We start from the raw sequence: 24,890 nt of genomic DNA, 5'->3' as shown, positions 1-24,890 counted from the left end.
GAGCCTCAGGATTGAGTTTATGAGTAGAAAATTCAGCCTCCTCTGCCTCATTCACCCCTGCTTTGCCTGTTGCTTTCACATCCCCGTCATTCTGAGAGTCATGATCTATTTCCATCACCCCCCTTTTAAGCATCATCTAGAAATTAGGTGTATAATCACTCCCCAATTCCTGGGAGTCATGTTCTTCAGTTGTGTTTTCTGTAAAACCCCTTATCATCTTCAGCTCTACATCCTTATTAGCTCATTCCTTCAGTACCAAAGAGTCTTGCCTAACTTCCACACCCCCTACCTGGTGACTCCCCTTGTTTCATCACCATGCTCATGCCAACCTATCAACAATAAGTGTTCTGTTGGCGGTGAGACATTAAGCAGCTGTTGATTGAGTAAGGCATCAGATTGATTATTCAGTACATCCTACTTCTGAATGATTGGCTCCACTGAAATACTCTCGATGCTTCTCTGCATGCCTGAAGATTGCTGATTGGAGGATTGGCTAGCCCCAGTCAATGATTTTCTGAGATTACGCTTGTAATGTTTTGTTCCATCGCTGTCGTCCTCTTCATCTTCGAAAAGGCTCATGTGGGTTTTGTCAGGGGCCTTTTCCTGATGAAGGATGTGGGGGAGGTGGCTTAGAGTCTTTTGACTTGACCTATCTCTTCCACTTTTATTCAAAAGTAACTAGCAAGATGATTCATACTAATAGCGTGATTAGTTCCACTGTAATATTTTTCATGATATTTTTTATTAAAATTTAGTCTCAATAGCTTTTTTTTATGATGTTAGCGTTATTTAGTTACAAAACGTATAAAATTAGAAGAAAAGATAAAAGTTATGTTAGTAGAAGAGAAAATTATTTATGCTCTAAACTTGTACCCGAATCGTATATATGTATTGGTTTGATTCGTATATATTTTGATTAACTATCAAAATCATATATCAGGTGTAGGCAACTCAACCAAAATCAAAATAGGTTTGCATTGAATGTGTGTTGTGCTTTGCCTGTTGTCTGTTTGATGTGATGACCTTAAACTACACGTTGCTTCTTAATTTATTATCTTAGTAAGAATTTTGAAAGAAAAAATTATTTTTTATTATGGATTTTATCTATTGATTAATTGTATTTTACATAGACTCTTTATTTAAGTATTTGATTTTTATAATAGTTCTATTTTTTCTAAGGCTAAATTTAATATGGATCCTTCTTTTTTTCCTATTCTAAAACCAATTCAATTATTATTTATTTTATTTTATTTAGACTTTTTATTTATATATTTTGATTTCCAAACCGTATGGAAATCAAACGGTTAATTTTTCATAATTTTTAATTTCGAATTTAGATATTTATTAATCATATTTGATATGAACCTTTTGATTTAATCTAGACTGTTAGATGTTCATAATAATAAGTAGTGTATATTATTTTCTTTTTTCGATTAATATAGTAATTTCATAACCTTAAAAATGAATGTGATGACTTATTTTAGCACTCAAATAAAAATATAATAGATAGATCACAATTCTATACCCTGAAACCCCGGAAAAAACTCCACAATAACTTCGCATGATCTCTGCACAGAAATTTCAAACGAGTAGCACCATATCCGTTCAAAGATTTCTTATCTAGTTGTTGTGGTTTACCTATCATTAGGAGTGAAAATGGAATGGATCGGATATGAATGGATATAACTCATCATGTATCTTATTTTATATTTTTTTCTCGGAGTTACTCGGATAGATAAAAAAATTTCACTTCATTTACATCCCTATACATCATATTAAATAGTATAGAGGTGCAATTAAAGTGAGCACAGAAATTGAAACATCCCTATACATCATATTAAATATTATTATTTATCTACGAATGTGTGACAATCTACATATGTATTATCATATTTTTAAATAAAATCACAATAAATTTTCTCGTAATACCTAACATTCGAATACTTCAAACGGATATAAGTCATCAGATATCATACCCTATATTTTCTCAGATCCGGATAATATCGAACAGTGTCGGACACAGATACCAGTTATCTCATATTTGCTTCGCAAACTTATCATGGATGAAAAGGCTAAAACAACAGAATCAGTCCGCAAATGAGGGAAACCGAAAGCTTTCACCCAAATTTCTCTCAACATGGAAACAAATTTTATAAGATCCACACGCGTAAAACCCTGATGAGATCCTTATTCGCACCGTACACGCGCGATCGCACGGCACGCGCACGTACATACCTGCACACGCAGAGATATGTATCAAAACGCTACATGGATCTCGCCAAAAAGACCCGGTCTCATTAAAATTTGTCTCCAGGCGCGAATGAACTGGAGCAGGCTGCAGGCGCGCGGGTGTAGGACAAGTCAGGCGCATGATACTGCAAGCTAGCTAGCTAGCTAGGACGGCTTCACTTCACAGGCCGGAAATGGCATGCAAACACATGATGCGCCATGTGCCTTGGCATTTTGATCACCGGCCACAACCGTACCCTGCCACTCTCTGCTACATGCCTGAATCCTCGTCGAGTCCGGCCGCAAGTGCCGGAGAGCGGAGGAATCGTTCCTCGGTTCTCGAGCTTCCTTCCGCCTCCTCCACCCGTCCAACTCCGCTCGTCTCGTCAGGTGCATGCGGAGGAATCGATCGATCGAGGCATGCGTGCGCGACGCTTGTCCGGATCGGAGCGAGCATGCATGCAGACGCGCGCGGCGGAGGAGCTACGAGCCACGCCTATAAATGCCTAATGATGTCTCCCGGCCAGGAGCGACAGCAGCAGCCACCGCATCCGTCCACGAGCAAACTAAACTAAACTAAACCAGCTACGACTTAGCTTTCTCGTTAACAATATAATGGCCGACCAGTCCGCGCACCTGAGCCACGCGGCCGGCGAGGCGGCGGGCCACGCGCAGCAGCACAAGGAGGAGGTGGTGCACAAGGCGCAGGACGCCGCGCCCGAGGCCTCACACCAGGCCGGCGGCGTCCTGCAGCAGGCCGGCGCGCAGGTGCAGCAGATGGCGCAGGGCGCCACGGACGCAGTCAAGGGCGCCGCCGGCGCCGTCAAGAACGCCACCGGCATGGGAGGCAACTAGACCGCCCCGGCCCTGTTGCAAGCAAGCTGACAGGGCAGGGCGCATGCATGTCCTCTTGCTACGTTTATTTAATTTCTTCCTTTGATTTGGTTGGTTGGTTCTGGGCTGCATGTGTACGTGACCTACCTCAGCTGAGAACCGCCCGCCCGGCCTCCTCATCATCGCTCTCCATTTTCTTCAAGTATTGTCACAGTTAACAATAATTAATAAACCACGTTATGTTATTCAACTAGCTAGCTTGTTACTCGTAACTGATTACCGTTCTTGTTTTCGATCCTTGTCTCAGTTTAAGTTTGCTGTCATGATTCATTCGGATTTGATCTCACCTTTCTGAATCATCCTTCATTATTTAACCGTCAGTTTGTTACGTCTCACTCAAATCTATCTATTATTTCAATATTTAAGGTATAAAATATTTCAACGAGATTAGTAATCATCTTGCTAGTATTATAGTGGATGCATGCGCTGCGCCACCAGAAGCCGGCGCAGCCGCTCCGCTGGCTGCTGAGCTGCGCTGCGTGCTCGCTGATGCAGTCTTGCAGGTTGTACATGGTGACGGCCTCGCTGCGGAAGTCTCGCAGTCTTGCAGATAAGAACTTGCCTAGTTTGGAGGCTAGCTAGATTGGGGCCATCGAGGCGGCCGGTCGCCCTGCGATCTATGCTGCGGTCAGGAACTGGAGTGGTGACCAGGCCATGCGCATGCAGTGCAGTAGTCTATCGGCCGGTATACATCCTACTCCCTGTGCCGGTATGTACTGTACTGAAATATGGTTGTCCACTGTCAATGTCAAGCCGGCCGGACTGTGACGCGTGCCTGGAACCTGACGGGGCCGGCCGGCCGGCCAGTGCACCTGCTGGTGCCTGACGACCTACATCGGCAAGCTGCTGCCGGTGGTGTCAACGAACAACGGTGGCGGTTCGACCAACAAGTGGCCTCAACAGCTGTTACGGCATGCAGGTACGTACTGGGTTGGCGCCGGCCTCACACGGGGAGCGCGCGGCTCAGTGGAGGAGCAGTTGCGGCCTTTCCGGCGAGATGATGGGCTTTGGTTCTGAAGTTGTTTTGGTGTGTTGAGGGATTCGGTGGAGGAACACTTTTGTTGGTGCTCATCGAAGCTGTGATTGCTGAGGCTCGTCCACACGTGTCGACGCGGTGCGGTGAGTTTTGTACCTCCGTCTTTCACGCTGACGACAACAAAGTCGCATTGAATTTCTGGGGCAGCGGCTTCCTTACCATGTCTAGCCTCAGTTATTAAGGGTCTGTTTGTTTGAGCTTCTGCTTTTGAGCTTTTCTGAAAAGCTGTACTTTTGGCTTGTCTGAAAAGCTGCTTTTGAAAATAGGTTGTTGGTTTCTACAATAAATTTTTGGCTTCTCAGCACATAGCTTCTCAGAAAAGTATATCTCAGCAAGCTTCTCAGCTTTAGTTCATTTTTCTCAGAAGCAGGCTTCCCAGAAGCCACTTCTCCATAACCCCGTTTGTTCTGGCTTCTGACTTCTGCCAATAGCAGAAGCAGAAGCAGGAAACAAACATGACCTAATTTATTTGGTTCCATTGCACTGTGAGTTTAATTCCTCTTTTTCCCTCTCTTTGTTGATCTGATCAGTATGGTGGTATGTAGCTTAATGCTTGATGATGTTCATGTGCATTGAAGTTGAATTAGCAAGTTGAGTACAATAGATAAGATCTTGAGTAATTTTCTGATTGTTGGATGATCTTTGCGGTAGTTGATTTCATACAACACCGGCTAGTAGCCACTGCTCCACCTACCAACCTCGGTTTATCATCTATCACCACGGCGGCCGGCACGCGCTACTTCAGTTATGAGTGTCGTGGTACTGCGAATGTCGGACCCCTCCTTTGGGGTCATCTCGTGTAGCTCATACCAGTCCCTGGATCAGTAGCTGGTACGCACGAACTCCAACAGAAGTAGACATCACAGTCATACATCAATAAATACGATAATAGAGTACAACACAGAGTTCATTACAACAGAAGCCCGTAGGCATAAAGTAATCAAACCCTCGAGGCACAGCGGAAACACACAAAAGCGACACAAGCCCTACAGGTAGCTTGAGTGCAGACGAAACCGGCTTCTCTAATCTTCATCTTCTCTTTCGACGAAGTCAGCCTCTGGATCATCTGGATCCACAATTAGCAAGTGTGAGTACATAAAGTACTCAGCAAGTCCTACCTCAAGGGGGGAAATTAGATGCTTAAAGGTAGATCAAGGATAAGGCTGTAGAGTCTTTTAGGTTTTGCGGAAAGCTAGTTTTATTGATGCAGGGTTCATTTTGCAAAGACTAACTTTTAATAAAAACACTTCCAAAGAGAAATACATGAGTTGAGCTTATGAGGGTTGACGGCCCTGGGGGAGATACATCCGTCCCGCCAGTTCCCACAAGTCTTTTGCCAGCGGACACTCAGTCCAGGAGGCTTAGGGCACAAAGCTAAAATCCTTCTTTTCAAAGACACGGGCACACAGCCCACTCACACACCAAGGAGATACTCACGCCGAAAAGCTAATCATTGTGACCAAACCATAGCATATCCTTGATCGAGGACACGGCTATCCGGATAGGTTTAACACTCTGCAGAGGTTGTACACTTTACCCACAAGATATGCACAGGCTCCCACCTTAGCAACTGGTGAAGCCGTCATAACGAGACGCAACGACCTCACAACGAAGCCACAATATCCACCTATGGGGCACTAAGATACCAGGGGCTTTAGAAGATTCACGGGAAGGATCACTTAGCAATCCCTAGGCTTTGACATAGCCTCAATCAATATCACCAGTCGGACCTTGGGCTACACACTACCCAAGTCTTCTCCTGATCCCCATTGCCACTACCGGCCTCGGGGTGGGTACCGCACTAAGTCAGAGGGGTTAGGTCAAGTCCTGCCTATACAGGCCATATGGTTGTACGAGTGGATACTAGGTGAGATGTCACATCGAACCGGTCCTTATATGACCGAGGCAAGAGTCTCCCAGCAAGAACACCACAAAGGCGAACCTTGCTCCAAGGTAGTTCCCACCTTCGTGGGGCGAGAGAGAGAGAGAGAGAGAGAGAGAGATGAGCGGCTCGGGTAGCAAAGAGAGAACGAGAGGGAGAGAGAGGAAGGGGCGCGACGGCGGCGGGCCAACGACGGAGGGCGGCGATGGGGCGCCGGCGGCGGAGGACGGCGGCAGGCCTCGCCGGCCGGGTCTGGCTGGCGGGCGGCCGGCGACGGGGAGCGGCTTCGGCCCGACGCGGAGAAGCGGCGGCGGCCGGGCGACGGAGAGCGGCGCGCCGGCGATGGGAAGGACCAGGTACGTCTACGGGGAAGGGATAGGAGGGAGAGGGAGAGGAGAAGGGGCCGGGGAGCTCACCGGCGGCGGGGTTCTCGGAGTGAGGCGGCGAGGTGCGGAAGGGCTCGGGGAGAGAGAGAGAGAGTGCGAGGAAGGGGATGGGGGAGAGCTTGCACTGTTCACCGCCTTTTATAGGGGTCGGCGATGGAGCGGCGCGCGGGACGAGGTCTGCGCGGCGCGGGGCGCGAGGAGGCTGCACGGGGCGCAAGGCGAGGCGCGGGGCGCGAGGTCTGCCAACGAGCGGCGACGGGACGGCGTAGCGCGGCGCGGCGCGTCAGGTGGTGGCAGTCGGGTCACAGGGAGAGAGAGAAGAGAGAGAAAGAGGGGAAAAGGGGAATAAATTTTTAGGGATTTGACAGCGAATGGCACGACCTGCGCGGCGCGAGACATAGTCTACGGTTCATTGTGCTGCGCCGGTGCCAGCGTAGGCGGCGCGCTCCTCTTCCTAGCTTCCCTCGCCGCCTCCTGGCTCCCCGGCGTAGCGTTTTTCGTCGTACGCCACGACCAGAGTTGGTCGGTATTTCATTTACCGTCCACCAGGGAATCCATCGGATCCACATCCTGCTGTACGGTCGAGAATAAGCAAGGGACACTCGATACCGATGCGCAACGAAAAGAACCGAGCGCTCCCACGTCATCCCGCAGCGCTGTTTAACCAGTCTCACCACTGCCCTCCGGCGAGCTCCCGATTCTTGCACGCGCCAATGTTCCTTCAATCCAGACGGAAAAGTCTCGCGATCTCGTATGCTCCTTTTCCCGCGGCAAATTGGACGCCATTCTTCTCCTGTATTTCCCAGAAAGCCCGCGAAAGGCAGCAAAGACCGGTTGATGCCAGGGATCTCGTCGTCAATGGCAGCGTTACGTTCCTCTTAATCGCTTCCAGCTTTGCCTTCAAGTGGATTGCAGCAGGAGCAGGTGTGTTACTGGCTTACCACTGAAATCATGAGTGTTCTTCAGAACGAGAGAAGTGCTCACCGTCGCCGCGCTCGCGGCACCCGCAGACAGCCACCATCCGCCCTGTCCTCGAGCGTCCCCACTCTCGCATTCTCCGTCCACTACGGTGCGTCAGATGCGGCCGTGTCCCGGCGTGTAGCGTGCGCTACTCGGAGCACACGCCGTGTCGCAGCGCCACCCGTAGGCATGCGTGGCGTACGGCGAGTGTGCCACTTCCCGCGCAGGCGCGGAGCAGGGGCTGAGGTTCCCAGTGCCGGCCTATCGGCGCCTCCAATGGCGTGGTGCCAGGTCCCTCATCATAAAGGGCAGGTCGTGCTCTTTCTCCCTCGTATTCCTCGCAGCCTCTCTGCTCCTCGGCGGATGCCATTGGCCGCAGTACACCACAACCAAGGTGGTCGTCGTTGCAATTACCGTCCACTCTGGGTGTCTCCGATCCATATCCCGCGTCCACTATTAAGCAGGAGACACCCCCCACACGAACGCGAGGTGAGCGAACTGGAGCACTTCCGCGCACTCCCATCATCCTGTCGCGCTGCTTTGCTGGCCTCGCCGCCGCCCTCCGGCGAGCTCCTGATTCTTCCACGCGCTGGTCTTGGTTCGATCCGGCCGGAAAGTCTGCATAATTTCGCGCCGCAAATTAGATGGATGCGTTTCTCCTCTTGGACCTCCTTGAAACCTCTGATAATCTCAGACATCCGACACAAGCGCGACGGGCTACTGCCTGACGAATCCTCACCGCCGCTGGTACAAGTCCGCCAGCAATGAGCGAGGTGGCGTAGACAGACCGGTGACATAATTAATCTGCTCGATCTGGAGGCCGGCCTGGTGTAATACTAAATTTTTCGAGAAAAAAAAACAGAGAGAGATTTGACAAAAAGTTGACTTTTTGATCCGTTGCTCGTATGGACGATCGGAGACCGCGGTTGCGTTCATCTCGTCGAGACGAACCCATTTTGCTATTCATATGTCCGTTCCGAGCACTTTGTGACCCGTAGCAAGCCTAATAAATTTAGACCGTTGGTTGTTTTATAAAAAAATAAAAAAAAATTGGATAAATACCGGATGGATCGGCCCTCAACCCGATCCATCCAGCCTCGTGTTTATCCACTCGCTCATTTCTTTCTTTCTCTCTCTCTCCCAGCCAGCTTGTGCCGTGCTGTCGCCGAGCGCCGTCGTCCACCTGCCGTCGCCGGCCTGCTCGTCGCCGCCACCGCCGCGCCGCTGTTGCTCGCCGTCGCGCTGCCGCGCGCCTGCGTGCTGCGCTGCGTGCTGCCGCCGCCGCGTGCTGCTGTCTGCTTGCCGTGCGTGCGCGTCGCGTGCTGCTGCGTGTCGCTGCCGAGCCGTCGTGTCGTCGTGCCGCTGTGCTTTGTGCCGGCTGCCGCATGCTGTGCACTAACCGAAGCAAGCCAGGAAGAGAGAAGCTAGAAGAAGCAAGGAAGAAAGAAAGAAGAAGCAAGAAAGAAGAAGCCAGGAAGGAAGAAAGGAAAAGAAGGAAAGAAAAGAAAAGAAAGAGAAAAGAAAAAAGGAGAAAAAGGGAAAAAGGGGAAAAGAGGAGAAAGTTGGAAATTTCGTAATTTTGTTGGATTCCTCGTCGATTCCATCGAAGGTGATTCCTCGGTAATTTCTAAACGTTTGTGGTTGGATTGAATTGAATCAATCAATTCCTGTCGTATTATTTCAGGTGATCAATAGTCTGTTTTGTTTCGATAATCATTATTGATTCGAAGATACGATATCTGAGTCGAAGTATTTATTTCGATCATTAGAGCGAAGTCTAATTAGTGAGATTTTAGTTCGACTCTGAATTGAAAATAGTGTATCATTTCATGTGATACAATTGTATGTTCAGTTTTTCGGAATGTAGGCGTATATGTGACGTTTTCAGACGTAGAATTGACGCTTCATATTTTATGTGTTATAAATGTGTTTTAGTTCTAATAGTATGCCTGTACAGGTGGTACTATTTCCGGACGTTCTTGATCGAATTTTCTTCATCGTCGGTAAAGGCAAGTGAATGTATTGTATGACTATGCTTTAACCTAATATTGGGTTGCCTACATTCTTTAATTACAGTGCATTCATCTAATCTGAATGACTGATTCTGGGCTGAGCACTATGTTGTTTACGTTTCCAGAAGTTTACTCGATGATTGATTTATGAAGTGCAGTAGGCACGATATGCCATTCTGCAGTTGTTCATTATTGTTTTATGCAATGTTGTTTTAAGTCTCAAGTATTTTTCGGGAGTTATGTCGGTTATGCTTGAAGCACGTCATACATATATATCTCATGCATTGGAAGTTTGTCGTCGTCTTCTGGCCGCGACCGTACCGGTACAGTACCGTATGTCACCCGAGGAGGGGTACGGTGCACACCCTTACGTTACCCGAGGAGGGGTAAGGGTGACCCTTACGTTACCCGAGGAGGGGTAAGGGTGAGAAGATCATATCATACGCATGGTTATGTCTTCTTAGGGTATGGTGCACACCCTTACGTTACCCGAGGAGGGGTAAGGGTAAGGAGAGCATATCATGTACATGGTTATGTCTTCTTATGGAATTCAATGAATCATTCGCATCGAATTTTATTTCCTTTAAGTTAGCTTGTATATAGATATATATGCGGCTCTGAAGGCTTATACCAATCGATTGTTAAAATATTTAATGTTATTGTTGGACTTGCTTAGTCAGAATTATTTCTCCTAGTGGTGGCGGTCTGTTTCAGTACTAGTTTCTATTTAGAATTGTTAGCACATTCAACTGTGGCTAAATAGCTTTTTGTTAAAGTACATTTCACTTGCTGAGATTTTCAAATCTCACCCGTGCTTTCTTTACAGGTATGTTTAGATGTTGACGTGCATTTTGGGGATGGATCTTGGTAGCTGCACACACTACCTCATCACCTTGTTGGTAGCTCAACCGGTGTTATAAATGGTGTTTTTGGTGGTCTGTCGTTTGCTTGGTTCATGTTGTGGTGAGACGCTGGTAGCGTCGTGAAGGTTATATATATGCTGGTTATATCTGTTTCTGCCTGTCTGTGATATTTCTTTTGGTCAGTTATACCTCTTTATAGAGGAAATGCTGCCAAAATGTCCTATTTTTCATATAAATAGGCTTAGTTGTAAAGTAGGGTGTTACAGCTTGGTATCAGAGCCTAGGCTTTAGATCCTAGGTAATTGAATTATAAACCTGACACACTTGCACAAATAGGATGGGTATGGGATGCATTGCATTGCATACGTCTTGTTTATCTTTGTTCGCTTATGTTCACTATCTCATATAAGTACTATTGAAGTTGTTTGTTTGATTGTCCACATATTCTTTAGTGTTTTATCGTTGATATATATTGTTAAATTGTTGAAGTTAGTTCCGTTGGAATGGTGAAATTGTCAGGGCGTTAAATTTGTTACCTTGGCCATTAGAACCTGAGAAGCTTCAGAGGATCAATAGTATAATTGTTGTATGTCACTGCAGATGGGTTAAGTGGAGGGCCCCCATGATGCCTTTTCTGCATTGCCAGGTGAGGTTGACCAAGAGTTAGGTTTGCGATCCAATTATCCACATACAGAGCGAATATTTTGGGTACGAGATGGACTGGCCCCCATGTCGTTGACCCTAACTATTCGTTCTCAGAATGTCGGAGAAATGGATCGATGTGTGCCTTACCATAGAAGATAAGGTGATAATGTTTTCAACCTAACCATTAGAATGGTGTAGGATTTTTTTTTTCCCCCATGGAGTCGGGGCGATCTTTTGCCGATTGAGTGAAGATGTGTTGATAGTGAGATCCTAATAGGGTTCTGGGAGTTTTTCTAATCTTTTGCTAGACTTGTACCTTAGTTGTTGATGTTTTGAGGATTAGTTAACACCTCGTGTTTAAGTTGAAATGTTTACATATCTTATGTGTCAGTTTCTTTAATATCTGAGAATAATCTTTTGTGGTTGGAATATCTATGCATGTTTTGAAATGATTATTTGAGGTAGTTATTTTGTTAAGTTAGCCTTTGTGGAGGAGTCCACTGGCTATGGGAGTTGGAGTCATCGATTGTGTTGCAGCGACTGATTCGCGTCATAGTGACGCTAGTGGAGTGACGCCTAGGGCGTTGGTGTTGTTTAGAGGTTATCGGAAAAATTGTGGCCTATAACATCATTATGAGGTGCTTTGTTGGCGTGTCGTTATGGGAGTTGGTAGTTGAGTTTGATAAATTCTACTCGCCGAGTAGATTCCGAAGATAAGGGTTATTTGAATCTTTCCTGGCTAAGTAACCGGAGGTATCACTAGAGCCTGTTGTAGCAATTCTTCGAGTGGTTCTTGGTATGTGGTTTGCTTTGAGACTTTCTTTCTTAGATTTCATGAATTGAGTGGATCTGAAGAAGTGGCTAGATCCTGGCTTAAGATTTTCCCGCAATGGAGCAGGTTTGTGTTTGTTGCTCCAGTTTATTCTCTAAGTTGAAGTTTTCGCCAGGAAGTGTCTGGGTAGGTTTGCATACTGGAAGTTTGTTCCTATTGGGAGTAAATATCTGCTGTTACATAAAGTGATATTCTACGTACTTGGTCGCTAAGATGTCAATACGTGTTGTGAGAATAGCTTAAAATCGGTTTTATCTAAACTCTGGTTTGAGGGAAGAGCATTGTAAATAGTGGAGTTTATTCCAGAATTTAAGTGCTGAGATTAGAGTTATGTTTGGGAGCTAAGGGTTGCTCCCCTGTTTAAAGGAGTGTTGTGAAAGAGGATGAACTATTGGGGTGTATCTTTGTAGTTTTGTTGCTGTTTAGGAGAGGGTATGCCTTCTAAGGACCCGGAGAGAAGCAATGTATACTTACGCTCAACCCGTTGATGGTAAACTGGTGTTGCAAATGGTGTTTTCTAAACTAAATTGGAGTTGGATTAACAAGGTTGAGTTTGTAGAAGTCATATTTTCAACCCTCTTCATGAGCATTCCGCAGTGATTATCTTGTCGGCTAGATTAACTGATGTCTTTTCAACTTTCGAGGAGGATGTGTCTTTGCATGCAATTCTACTTTGAAGAAGTTGTGGTGTGGTTACCGATAGTGTGACTGGCCTGGGAATGTGAGCAAGATGTGAAGTTCTTTAGTATGCCAGTTTGGCATGTTTTGAACGTACCAGTCAACACAATTTATCTATTGGTCCAACTGCCTTTGGATGGGAGTGTTATGGTATTCAAGTTGGAAGGTGCAAGTCTAAACTAGTACCATGAAGGACGAGTCGTTAGATGTTTAGAAGGATTGAATTAGGCACGTGGTTGTAATCTCCTGATCACCCGTTCTAGACTTGGTGACATATCGAGATGAGATTGACCAACTGGAGGTTTATATCTTAACGTTGTGACTGTCTCTTGTGTAGATCTATCCCCACTCGTATTTTTTTGGAGTTAGCCAAACAATATTTTTTGGTGTGATTGCATCCACCAAAAAGGATGTTTCTGGGCAACTAATGCCTTGGTTTTAGAACTAGTCGATGAGAGTGTCTCATAATTGGCTGGTATAGTATTAACAGAAATATTGTGTGTTCTTGGATTCATTTTTCCTTCTAAGAGTGAGAAGGCAACGGAATGGTAAAGACCGTCCAATGTAACCGAGATTCGAAGTTTTCTTGGATTCGCTGGCCATTACTGACATTTTATACAAGGTTCTTCCTTTATTGTAAAGCCTATGATTAGACTTACTGAGACATGTGTTCCATTTGTATGGACTGATGAATGTGAGATAAATTTTCAAACTTTGAAGAATAAGTCAGTGAACGCTCCTTTTCTGGCTTTGCCCGAGAGTGGCAAGCGTTTCGCAGTCTACACCGATATTGTCCGAATTGGACTTGACTGTGTGCTTATGCAAGGAGGTCAAGTAATTGCATATACTTTCAGACAATTGAAAACTTATGAACAGAATTATCCTACTCATGACTTAGAATTGGCTGCAGTAGTTTTTGCCTTGAAGAGTTGGAGGCATTACCTGTATGGCGAGTCATGTGATATTTTCTCTGATCATAAGAGTCTCAAGTATATTTTCACTCAAGAGATCTGAATTTGAGACAACGAAGATGGTTAGAATTAATTAAAGACTATGATCTGACAATTCAGTATCATCTAGGGAAGACGAATGTGGTAGCAGATGCTTTTAACAGGACATGTGTTCCTAAAACAGTAATGTCTTTATTGTTGGATTTGAGTCGAATGAAGATTTCTTTTTGTTTTACTAATACAATACAGAAGGGGACTCAAATGTTTATTTAGTCTACTATACATGAGCATATTCGTGAAGCTCAACAGCATGATTGTCTTCTTTAAGAAGTTCGAAAGAGAATTTTAACAGGAAAAATCAAAAGAGTTTAGTATTGATGAGTATGGTGCAATACGCTTTAGAGGCTGTCTCTGTGTACTACAGAAGGCAGATATGAAAATGGATATATTGAGAGTAGCTCATCGGACTCTTTATACTATTTATCCAGGTGAAACCAAAATGTATCGAGATCTAAAGCAAAATTTTTGGTGGAAAAGGATGAAAGTGGATATTACTAAGTATGTTGCAGCTTGTGGTGTCTGCCAACAAGTAAAGGCTGAACATAAAAGACCTGCAGGATTAATGCAATCCTTAGAAATCCCAGAATAGAAATGGGAACATATCGCTATGGACTTCGTTGTTGGGGTTGCCTCGTTCCCCTCGAGGCAGAGATACTATTTAGGTTGTCGTGCATAAGCTTACAAAATTCGCACATTTCATCCCAATAAAGACAACCAGTTCAGCACATGATTTAGCTCCCTTGTATATTCGGGAAATAGTGAGGTTGCATGGTGTGCCAAAATCGATCATTTCAGATCGAGATTCCAAATTTGTATCCCAGTTTTAGCAGAGTTTGCTTATAATAATAGCTATCAAGCTAGTATTCGGATGGCTCCCTTTGAGGCTTTGTATGGTCGAATGTGTGTTTTCCCTTTGTGTTGGGATTCTGTTGGAGAGAGATCACTACTTGATCCAGATTTGGTTCAGCAAACATCAGAAAAGGTATACCAAATACGTCAGAACATGTTGGCTGTTCAAAGTCGACAGAAGAGCTATGCAGATATCCGGAGACGAGATCTAGAATTTTCAGTTGGTGACTATGTTCTTCTCAGAGTGTCGCCAACCAAAAGGTGTTGTACGTTTTGGTATCTCTGGAAAGCTTAACCCGAGATACATTGGTCCATTTCTAATCACAGCCCGAGTAGGCAGTTTGGCGTATCGTCTTGAATTACCAGACTCAATGAGTGGAGTACATAATGTCTCCAATGTTTCTATGCTAAGAAAATAGCTGAGAGACCCTGAGCATAAAATTGATGCGGAATCAATCATGATAGAGAAAGACCTGACCGTAAAGTGCCACCCAGTACGTATTCTGGATTTCTCAGAGCGAGTCATGAGAAGAAGAACTATCAAGTTTGTGAGAGTCCTTTGGACAAATCAAACAGAACGAGAAGCAACTTGGGAACTTGAAGAACGAATGCACAAGGAGTGTCCGGAGCTCTTTGAGGCTAATGAGTCATAAGTTTTGAAATATTTTACTTCTGTTCCATAGTTGCCATGGAAGCGGCAGAATTCGGGGACGAATTCTTTTAAGGAGGGAAGAATGTAATACTAAATTTTTCGAGAAAAAAAAACAGAGAGAGATTTGACAAAAAGTTGACTTTTTGATCCGTTGCTCGTATGGACGATCGGAGACCGCGGTTGCGTTCATCTCGTCGAGACGAACCCATTTTGCTATTCATATGTCCGTTCCGAGCACTTTGTGACCCGTAGCAAGCCTAATAAATTTAGACCGTTGGTTGTTTTATAAAAAAATAAAAAAAAATTGGATAAATACCGGATGGATCGGCCCTCAACCCGATCCATCCAGCCTCGTGTTTATCCACTCGCTCATTTCTTTCTTTCTCTCTCTCTCCCAGCCAGCTTGTGCCGTGCTGTCGCCGAGCGCCGTCGTCCACCTGCCGTCGCCGGCCTGCTCGTCGCCGCCACCGCCGCGCCGCTGTTGCTCGCCGTCGCGCTGCCGCGCGCCTGCGTGCTGCGCTGCGTGCTGCCGCCGCCGCGTGCTGCTGTCTGCTTGCCGTGCGTGCGCGTCGCGTGCTGCTGCGTGTCGCTGCCGAGCCGTCGTGTCGTCGTGCCGCTGTGCTTTGTGCCGGCTGCCGCATGCTGTGCACTAACCGAAGCAAGCCAGGAAGAGAGAAGCTAGATGAAGCAAGGAAGAAAGAAAGAAGAAGCAAGAAAGAAGAAGCCAGGAAGGAAGAAAGGAAAAGAAGGAAAGAAAAGAAAAGAAAGAGAAAAGAAAAAAGGAGAAAAAGGGAAAAAGGGGAAAAGAGGAGAAAGTTGGAAATTTCGTAATTTTGTTGGATTCCTCGTCGATTCCATCGAAGGTGATTCCTCGGTAATTTCTAAACGTTTGTGGTTGGATTGAATCGAATCAATCAATTCCTGTCGTATTATTTCAGGTGATCAATAGTCTGTTTTGTTTCGATAATCATTATTGATTCGAAGATACGATATCTGAGTCGAAGTATTTATTTCGATCATTAGAGCGAAGTCTAATTAGTGAGATTTTAGTTCGACTCTGAATTGAAAATAGTGTATCATTTCATGTGATACAATTGTATGTTCAGTTTTTCGGAATGTAGGCGTATATGTGACGTTTTCAGACGTAGAATTGACGCTTCATATTTTATGTGTTATAAATGTGTTTTAGTTCTAATAGTATGCCTGTACAGGTGGTACTATTTCCGGACGTTCTTGATCGAATTTTCTTCATCGTCGGTAAAGGCAAGTGAATGTATTGTATGACTATGCTTTAACCTAATATTGGGTTGCCTACATTCTTTAATTACAGTGCATTCATCTAATCTGAATGACTGATTCTGGGCTGAGCACTATGTTGTTTACGTTTCCAGAAGTTTACTCGATGATTGATTTATGAAGTGCAGTAGGCACGATATGCCATTCTGCAGTTGTTCATTATTGTTTTATGCAATGTTGTTTTAAGTCTCAAGTATTTTTCGGGAGTTATGTCGGTTATGCTTGAAGCACGTCATACATATATATCTCATGCATTGGAAGTTTGTCGTCGTCTTCTGGCCGCGACCGTACCGGTACAGTACCGTATGTCACCCGAGGAGGGGTACGGTGCACACCCTTACGTTACCCGAGGAGGGGTAAGGGTGACCCTTACGTTACCCGAGGAGGGGTAAGGGTGAGAAGATCATATCATACGCATGGTTATGTCTTCTTAGGGTATGGTGCACACCCTTACGTTACCCGAGGAGGGGTAAGGGTAAGGAGAGCATATCATGTACATGGTTATGTCTTCTTATGGAATTCAATGAATCATTCGCATCGAATTTTATTTCCTTTAAGTTAGCTTGTATATAGATATATATGCGGCTCTGAAGGCTTATACCAATCGATTGTTAAAATATTTAATGTTATTGTTGGACTTGCTTAGTCAGAATTATTTCTCCTAGTGGTGGCGGTCTGTTTCAGTACTAGTTTCTATTTAGAATTGTTAGCACATTCAACTGTGGCTAAATAGCTTTTTGTTAAAGTACATTTCACTTGCTGAGATTTTCAAATCTCACCCGTGCTTTCTTTACAGGTATGTTTAGATGTTGACGTGCATTTTGGGGATGGATCTTGGTAGCTGCACACACTACCTCATCACCTTGTTGGTAGCTCAACCGGTGTTATAAATGGTGTTTTTGGTGGTCTGTCGTTTGCTTGGTTCATGTTGTGGTGAGACGCTGGTAGCGTCGTGAAGGTTATATATATGCTGGTTATATCTGTTTCTGCCTGTCTGTGATATTTCTTTTGGTCAGTTATACCTCTTTATAGAGGAAATGCTGCCAAAATGTCCTATTTTTCATATAAATAGGCTTAGTTGTAAAGTAGGGTGTTACAGCTTGGTATCAGAGCCTAGGCTTTAGATCCTAGGTAATTGAATTATAAACCTGACACACTTGCACAAATAGGATGGGTATGGGATGCATTGCATTGCATACGTCTTGTTTATCTTTGTTCGCTTATGTTCACTATCTCATATAAGTACTATTGAAGTTGTTTGTTTGATTGTCCACATATTCTTTAGTGTTTTATCGTTGATATATATTGTTAAATTGTTGAAGTTAGTTCCGTTGGAATGGTGAAATTGTCAGGGCGTTAAATTTGTTACCTTGGCCATTAGAACCTGAGAAGCTTCAGAGGATCAATAGTATAATTGTTGTATGTCACTGCAGATGGGTTAAGTGGAGGGCCCCCATGATGCCTTTTCTGCATTGCCAGGTGAGGTTGACCAAGAGTTAGGTTTGCGATCCAATTATCCACATACAGAGCGAATATTTTGGGTACGAGATGGACTGGCCCCCATGTCGTTGACCCTAACTATTCGTTCTCAGAATGTCGGAGAAATGGATCGATGTGTGCCTTACCATAGAAGATAAGGTGATAATGTTTTCAACCTAACCATTAGAATGGTGTAGGATTTTTTTTTTCCCCCATGGAGTCGGGGCGATCTTTTGCCGATTGAGTGAAGATGTGTTGATAGTGAGATCCTAATAGGGTTCTGGGAGTTTTTCTAATCTTTTGCTAGACTTGTACCTTAGTTGTTGATGTTTTGAGGATTAGTTAACACCTCGTGTTTAAGTTGAAATGTTTACATATCTTATGTGTCAGTTTCTTTAATATCTGAGAATAATCTTTTGTGGTTGGAATATCTATGCATGTTTTGAAATGATTATTTGAGGTAGTTATTTTGTTAAGTTAGCCTTTGTGGAGGAGTCCACTGGCTATGGGAGTTGGAGTCATCGATTGTGTTGCAGCGACTGATTCGCGTCATAGTGACGCTAGTGGAGTGACGCCTAGGGCGTTGGTGTTGTTTAGAGGTTATCGGAAAAATTGTGGCCTATAACATCATTATGAGGTGCTTTGTTGGCGTGTCGTTATGGGAGTTGGTAGTTGAGTTTGATAAATTCTACTCGCCGAGTAGATTCCGAAGATAAGGGTTATTTGAATCTTTCCTGGCTAAGTAACCGGAGGTATCACTAGAGCCTGTTGTAGCAATTCTTCGAGTGGTTCTTGGTATGTGGTTTGCTTTGAGACTTTCTTTCTTAGATTTCATGAATTGAGTGGATCTGAAGAAGTGGCTAGATCCTGGCTTAAGATTTTCCCGCAATGGAGCAGGTTTGTGTTTGTTGCTCCAGTTTATTCTCTAAGTTGAAGTTTTCGCCAGGAAGTGTCTGGGTAGGTTTGCATACTGGAAGTTTGTTCCTATTGGGAGTAAATATCTGCTGTTACATAAAGTGATATTCTACGTACTTGGTCGCTAAGATGTCAATACGTGTTGTGAGAATAGCTTAAAATCGGTTTTATCTAAACTCTGGTTTGAGGGAAGAGCATTGTAAATAGTGGAGTTTATTCCAGAATTTAAGTGCTGAGATTAGAGTTATGTTTGGGAGCTAAGGGTTGCTCCCCTGTTTAAAGGAGTGTTGTGAAAGAGGATGAACTATTGGGGTGTATCTTTGTAGTTTTGTTGCTGTTTAGGAGAGGGTATGCCTTCTAAGGACCCGGAGAGAAGCAATGTATACTTACGCTCAACCCGTTGATGGTAAACTGGTGTTGCAAATGGTGTTTTCTAAACTAAATTGGAGTTGGATTAACAAGGTTGAGTTTGTAGAAGTCATATTTTCAACCCTCTTCATGAGCATTCCGCAGTGATTATCTTGTCGGCTAGATTAACTGATGTCTTTTCAACTTTCGAGGAGGATGTGTCTTTGCATGCAATTCTACTTTGAAGAAGTTGTGGTGTGGTTACCGATAGTGTGACTGGCCTGGGAATGTGAGCAAGATGTGAAGTTCTTTAGTATGCCAGTTTGGCATGTTTTGAACGTACCAGTCAACACAATTTATCTATTGGTCCAACTGCCTTTGGATGGGAGTGTTATGGTATTCAAGTTGGAAGGTGCAAGTCTAAACTAGTACCATGAAGGACGAGTCGTTAGATGTTTAGAAGGATTGAATTAGGCACGTGGTTGTAATCTCCTGATCACCCGTTCTAGACTTGGTGACATATCGAGATGAGATTGACCAACTGGAGGTTTATATCTTAACGTTGTGACTGTCTCTTGTGTAGATCTATCCCCACTCGTATTTTTTTGGAGTTAGCCAAACAATATTTTTTGGTGTGATTGCATCCACCAAAAAGGATGTTTCTGGGCAACTAATGCCTTGGTTTTAGAACTAGTCGATGAGAGTGTCTCATAATTGGCTGGTATAGTATTAACAGAAATATTGTGTGTTCTTGGATTCATTTTTCCTTCTAAGAGTGAGAAGGCAACGGAATGGTAAAGACCGTCCAATGTAACCGAGATTCGAAGTTTTCTTGGATTCGCTGGCCATTACTGACATTTTATACAAGGTTCTTCCTTTATTGTAAAGCCTATGATTAGACTTACTGAGACATGTGTTCCATTTGTATGGACTGATGAATGTGAGATAAATTTTCAAACTTTGAAGAATAAGTCAGTGAACGCTCCTTTTCTGGCTTTGCCCGAGAGTGGCAAGCGTTTCGCAGTCTACACCGATATTGTCCGAATTGGACTTGACTGTGTGCTTATGCAAGGAGGTCAAGTAATTGCATATACTTTCAGACAATTGAAAACTTATGAACAGAATTATCCTACTCATGACTTAGAATTGGCTGCAGTAGTTTTTGCCTTGAAGAGTTGGAGGCATTACCTGTATGGCGAGTCATGTGATATTTTCTCTGATCATAAGAGTCTCAAGTATATTTTCACTCAAGAGATCTGAATTTGAGACAACGAAGATGGTTAGAATTAATTAAAGACTATGATCTGACAATTCAGTATCATCTAGGGAAGACGAATGTGGTAGCAGATGCTTTTAACAGGACATGTGTTCCTAAAACAGTAATGTCTTTATTGTTGGATTTGAGTCGAATGAAGATTTCTTTTTGTTTTACTAATACAATACAGAAGGGGACTCAAATGTTTATTTAGTCTACTATACATGAGCATATTCGTGAAGCTCAACAGCATGATTGTCTTCTTTAAGAAGTTCGAAAGAGAATTTTAACAGGAAAAATCAAAAGAGTTTAGTATTGATGAGTATGGTGCAATACGCTTTAGAGGCTGTCTCTGTGTACTACAGAAGGCAGATATGAAAATGGATATATTGAGAGTAGCTCATCGGACTCTTTATACTATTTATCCAGGTGAAACCAAAATGTATCGAGATCTAAAGCAAAATTTTTGGTGGAAAAGGATGAAAGTGGATATTACTAAGTATGTTGCAGCTTGTGGTGTCTGCCAACAAGTAAAGGCTGAACATAAAAGACCTGCAGGATTAATGCAATCCTTAGAAATCCCAGAATAGAAATGGGAACATATCGCTATGGACTTCGTTGTTGGGGTTGCCTCGTTCCCCTCGAGGCAGAGATACTATTTAGGTTGTCGTGCATAAGCTTACAAAATTCGCACATTTCATCCCAATAAAGACAACCAGTTCAGCACATGATTTAGCTCCCTTGTATATTCGGGAAATAGTGAGGTTGCATGGTGTGCCAAAATCGATCATTTCAGATCGAGATTCCAAATTTGTATCCCAGTTTTAGCAGAGTTTGCTTATAATAATAGCTATCAAGCTAGTATTCGGATGGCTCCCTTTGAGGCTTTGTATGGTCGAATGTGTGTTTTCCCTTTGTGTTGGGATTCTGTTGGAGAGAGATCACTACTTGATCCAGATTTGGTTCAGCAAACATCAGAAAAGGTATACCAAATACGTCAGAACATGTTGGCTGTTCAAAGTCGACAGAAGAGCTATGCAGATATCCGGAGACGAGATCTAGAATTTTCAGTTGGTGACTATGTTCTTCTCAGAGTGTCGCCAACCAAAAGGTGTTGTACGTTTTGGTATCTCTGGAAAGCTTAACCCGAGATACATTGGTCCATTTCTAATCACAGCCCGAGTAGGCAGTTTGGCGTATCGTCTTGAATTACCAGACTCAATGAGTGGAGTACATAATGTCTCCAATGTTTCTATGCTAAGAAAATAGCTGAGAGACCCTGAGCATAAAATTGATGCGGAATCAATCATGATAGAGAAAGACCTGACCGTAAAGTGCCACCCAGTACGTATTCTGGATTTCTCAGAGCGAGTCATGAGAAGAAGAACTATCAAGTTTGTGAGAGTCCTTTGGACAAATCAAACAGAACGAGAAGCAACTTGGGAACTTGAAGAACGAATGCACAAGGAGTGTCCGGAGCTCTTTGAGGCTAATGAGTCATAAGTTTTGAAATATTTTACTTCTGTTCCATAGTTGCCATGGAAGCGGCAGAATTCGGGGACGAATTCTTTTAAGGAGGGAAGAATGTAATACTAAATTTTTCGAGAAAAAAAAACAGAGAGAGATTTGACAAAAAGTTGACTTTTTGATCCGTTGCTCGTATGGACGATCGGAGACCGCGGTTGCGTTCATCTCGTCGAGACGAACCCATTTTGCTATTCATATGTCCGTTCCGAGCACTTTGTGACCCGTAGCAAGCCTAATAAATTTAGACCGTTGGTTGTTTTATAAAAAAATAAAAAAAAATTGGATAAATACCGGATGGATCGGCCCTCAACCCGATCCATCCAGCCTCGTGTTTATCCACTCGCTCATTTCTTTCTTTCTCTCTCTCTCCCAGCCAGCTTGTGCCGTGCTGTCGCCGAGCGCCGTCGTCCACCTGCCGTCGCCGGCCTGCTCGTCGCCGCCACCGCCGCGCCGCTGTTGCTCGCCGTCGCGCTGCCGCGCGCCTGCGTGCTGCGCTGCGTGCTGCCGCCGCCGCGTGCTGCTGTCTGCTTGCCGTGCGTGCGCGTCGCGTGCTGCTGCGTGTCGCTGCCGAGCCGTCGTGTCGTCGTGCCGCTGTGCTTTGTGCCGGCTGCCGCATGCTGTGCACTAACCGAAGCAAGCCAGGAAGAGAGAAGCTAGATGAAGCAAGGAAGAAAGAAAGAAGAAGCAAGAAAGAAGAAGCCAGGAAGGAAGAAAGGAAAAGAAGGAAAGAAAAGAAAAGAAAGAGAAAAGAAAAAAGGAGAAAAAGGGAAAAAGGGGAAAAGAGGAGAAAGTTGGAAATTTCGTAATTTTGTTGGATTCCTCGTCGATTCCATCGAAGGTGATTCCTCGGTAATTTCTAAACGTTTGTGGTTGGATTGAATCGAATCAATCAATTCCTGTCGTATTATTTCAGGTGATCAATAGTCTGTTTTGTTTCGATAATCATTATTGATTCGAAGATACGATATCTGAGTCGAAGTATTTATTTCGATCATTAGAGCGAAGTCTAATTAGTGAGATTTTAGTTCGACTCTGAATTGAAAATAGTGTATCATTTCATGTGATACAATTGTATGTTCAGTTTTTCGGAATGTAGGCGTATATGTGACGTTTTCAGACGTAGAATTGACGCTTCATATTTTATGTGTTATAAATGTGTTTTAGTTCTAATAGTATGCCTGTACAGGTGGTACTATTTCCGGACGTTCTTGATCGAATTTTCTTCATCGTCGGTAAAGGCAAGTGAATGTATTGTATGACTATGCTTTAACCTAATATTGGGTTGCCTACATTCTTTAATTACAGTGCATTCATCTAATCTGAATGACTGATTCTGGGCTGAGCACTATGTTGTTTACGTTTCCAGAAGTTTACTCGATGATTGATTTATGAAGTGCAGTAGGCACGATATGCCATTCTGCAGTTGTTCATTATTGTTTTATGCAATGTTGTTTTAAGTCTCAAGTATTTTTCGGGAGTTATGTCGGTTATGCTTGAAGCACGTCATACATATATATCTCATGCATTGGAAGTTTGTCGTCGTCTTCTGGCCGCGACCGTACCGGTACAGTACCGTATGTCACCCGAGGAGGGGTACGGTGCACACCCTTACGTTACCCGAGGAGGGGTAAGGGTGACCCTTACGTTACCCGAGGAGGGGTAAGGGTGAGAAGATCATATCATACGCATGGTTATGTCTTCTTAGGGTATGGTGCACACCCTTACGTTACCCGAGGAGGGGTAAGGGTAAGGAGAGCATATCATGTACATGGTTATGTCTTCTTATGGAATTCAATGAATCATTCGCATCGAATTTTATTTCCTTTAAGTTAGCTTGTATATAGATATATATGCGGCTCTGAAGGCTTATACCAATCGATTGTTAAAATATTTAATGTTATTGTTGGACTTGCTTAGTCAGAATTATTTCTCCTAGTGGTGGCGGTCTGTTTCAGTACTAGTTTCTATTTAGAATTGTTAGCACATTCAACTGTGGCTAAATAGCTTTTTGTTAAAGTACATTTCACTTGCTGAGATTTTCAAATCTCACCCGTGCTTTCTTTACAGGTATGTTTAGATGTTGACGTGCATTTTGGGGATGGATCTTGGTAGCTGCACACACTACCTCATCACCTTGTTGGTAGCTCAACCGGTGTTATAAATGGTGTTTTTGGTGGTCTGTCGTTTGCTTGGTTCATGTTGTGGTGAGACGCTGGTAGCGTCGTGAAGGTTATATATATGCTGGTTATATCTGTTTCTACCTGTCTGTGATATTTCTTTTGGTCAGTTATACCTCTTTATAGAGGAAATGCTGCCAAAATGTCCTATTTTTCATATAAATAGGCTTAGTTGTAAAGTAGGGTGTTACACCTGGGCAGGTTTGTTGTGGCGCTCGTCGACATCATTTCACAATATTGCGTCAATGCTGCGTTTCTTTTTTTGACAGCACCAGAGACATAGATGTTATTATAGAATAAAGAGAGTTGACATACGTTTTTTTTAAGGACAACACCAGAGATATAGATATTATTAGAGGAGAAGAGAGTTGATCTCATTTATAAGAAAAACTGGGTTAAAAATCTTAACAATTAGTAATCCCGAGACAACAAAACGATCTCAACTCGAACAAAACGAACCCCACACCAAAATGCACACTCTCCACTCTTGAATTCACGACCTTCCATAACGAGGAAAATTATGAGATGAAAAAAAGGTGACAAGGATCTATGACAACAGTGTGTTCTAAATGTAGTGCTTTGTTGGTCATGTTGTATTACTGGTAGTGGTACTGCGAATGGAGTAACTACACATGTAGTGAATATCCATGTAAAAACGAGGAAGAAAAAACTCGGTATTACACCCAGATGTATACAAGAGAAACGAAGCAACAGTGCCCTTACTTCCAAAGGAATAACCTTCCCCTCATCGTCTGCATCACCACAATGAATTGCTACAGGCGGGTGTGCAACAACAATAGCGAGCTCATCATCCTGCAACCGTTAAACAATTGTTGTGTGGAGAAAATATCAAGTTGAACGTAGACCAAAAGGAAACATATAGTCTGATAACACAAAAATGCGTATGATGATTAAGTATTGATGGTACCAGATACTCCAGAAACTGATGGGCATTGACAGAAAAA

The 24,890-nt window shown here is 43.8% G+C and overlaps 3 long non-coding RNA genes across 3 annotated transcripts; all 3 read left to right on the top strand.

Annotated features, from left to right (window-relative positions):
- The first annotated feature begins 8,240 nt into the window (after positions 1–8,240).
- LOC133928810 (uncharacterized) lies at positions 8,241–10,964 on the top strand. The gene is made up of 3 exons (XR_009911531.1): positions 8,241–9,007; positions 9,345–9,556; positions 10,226–10,964. It is a non-coding gene; the product is annotated as an uncharacterized LOC133928810 (long non-coding RNA).
- A 2,795-nt stretch (positions 10,965–13,759) lies between these two features.
- On the top strand, positions 13,760–17,759 carry LOC133928867 (uncharacterized). Its single transcript, XR_009911539.1, has 3 exons — positions 13,760–15,802; positions 16,140–16,351; positions 17,021–17,759. It is a non-coding gene; the product is annotated as an uncharacterized LOC133928867 (long non-coding RNA).
- A 2,795-nt stretch (positions 17,760–20,554) lies between these two features.
- On the top strand, positions 20,555–24,119 carry LOC133928919 (uncharacterized). Its single transcript, XR_009911548.1, has 3 exons — positions 20,555–22,597; positions 22,935–23,146; positions 23,816–24,119. It is a non-coding gene; the product is annotated as an uncharacterized LOC133928919 (long non-coding RNA).
- The last annotated feature ends 771 nt before the right edge of the window (positions 24,120–24,890 follow it).

Source organism: Phragmites australis, chromosome 1 (assembly GCF_958298935.1).
Source record: "Phragmites australis chromosome 1, lpPhrAust1.1, whole genome shotgun sequence".
Classification (NCBI taxonomy): Eukaryota; Viridiplantae; Streptophyta; class Magnoliopsida; order Poales; family Poaceae; genus Phragmites; species Phragmites australis.
Note: the sequence above shows the minus strand (reverse complement) of the source record. Positions and strands in the feature narration are given on the sequence as shown.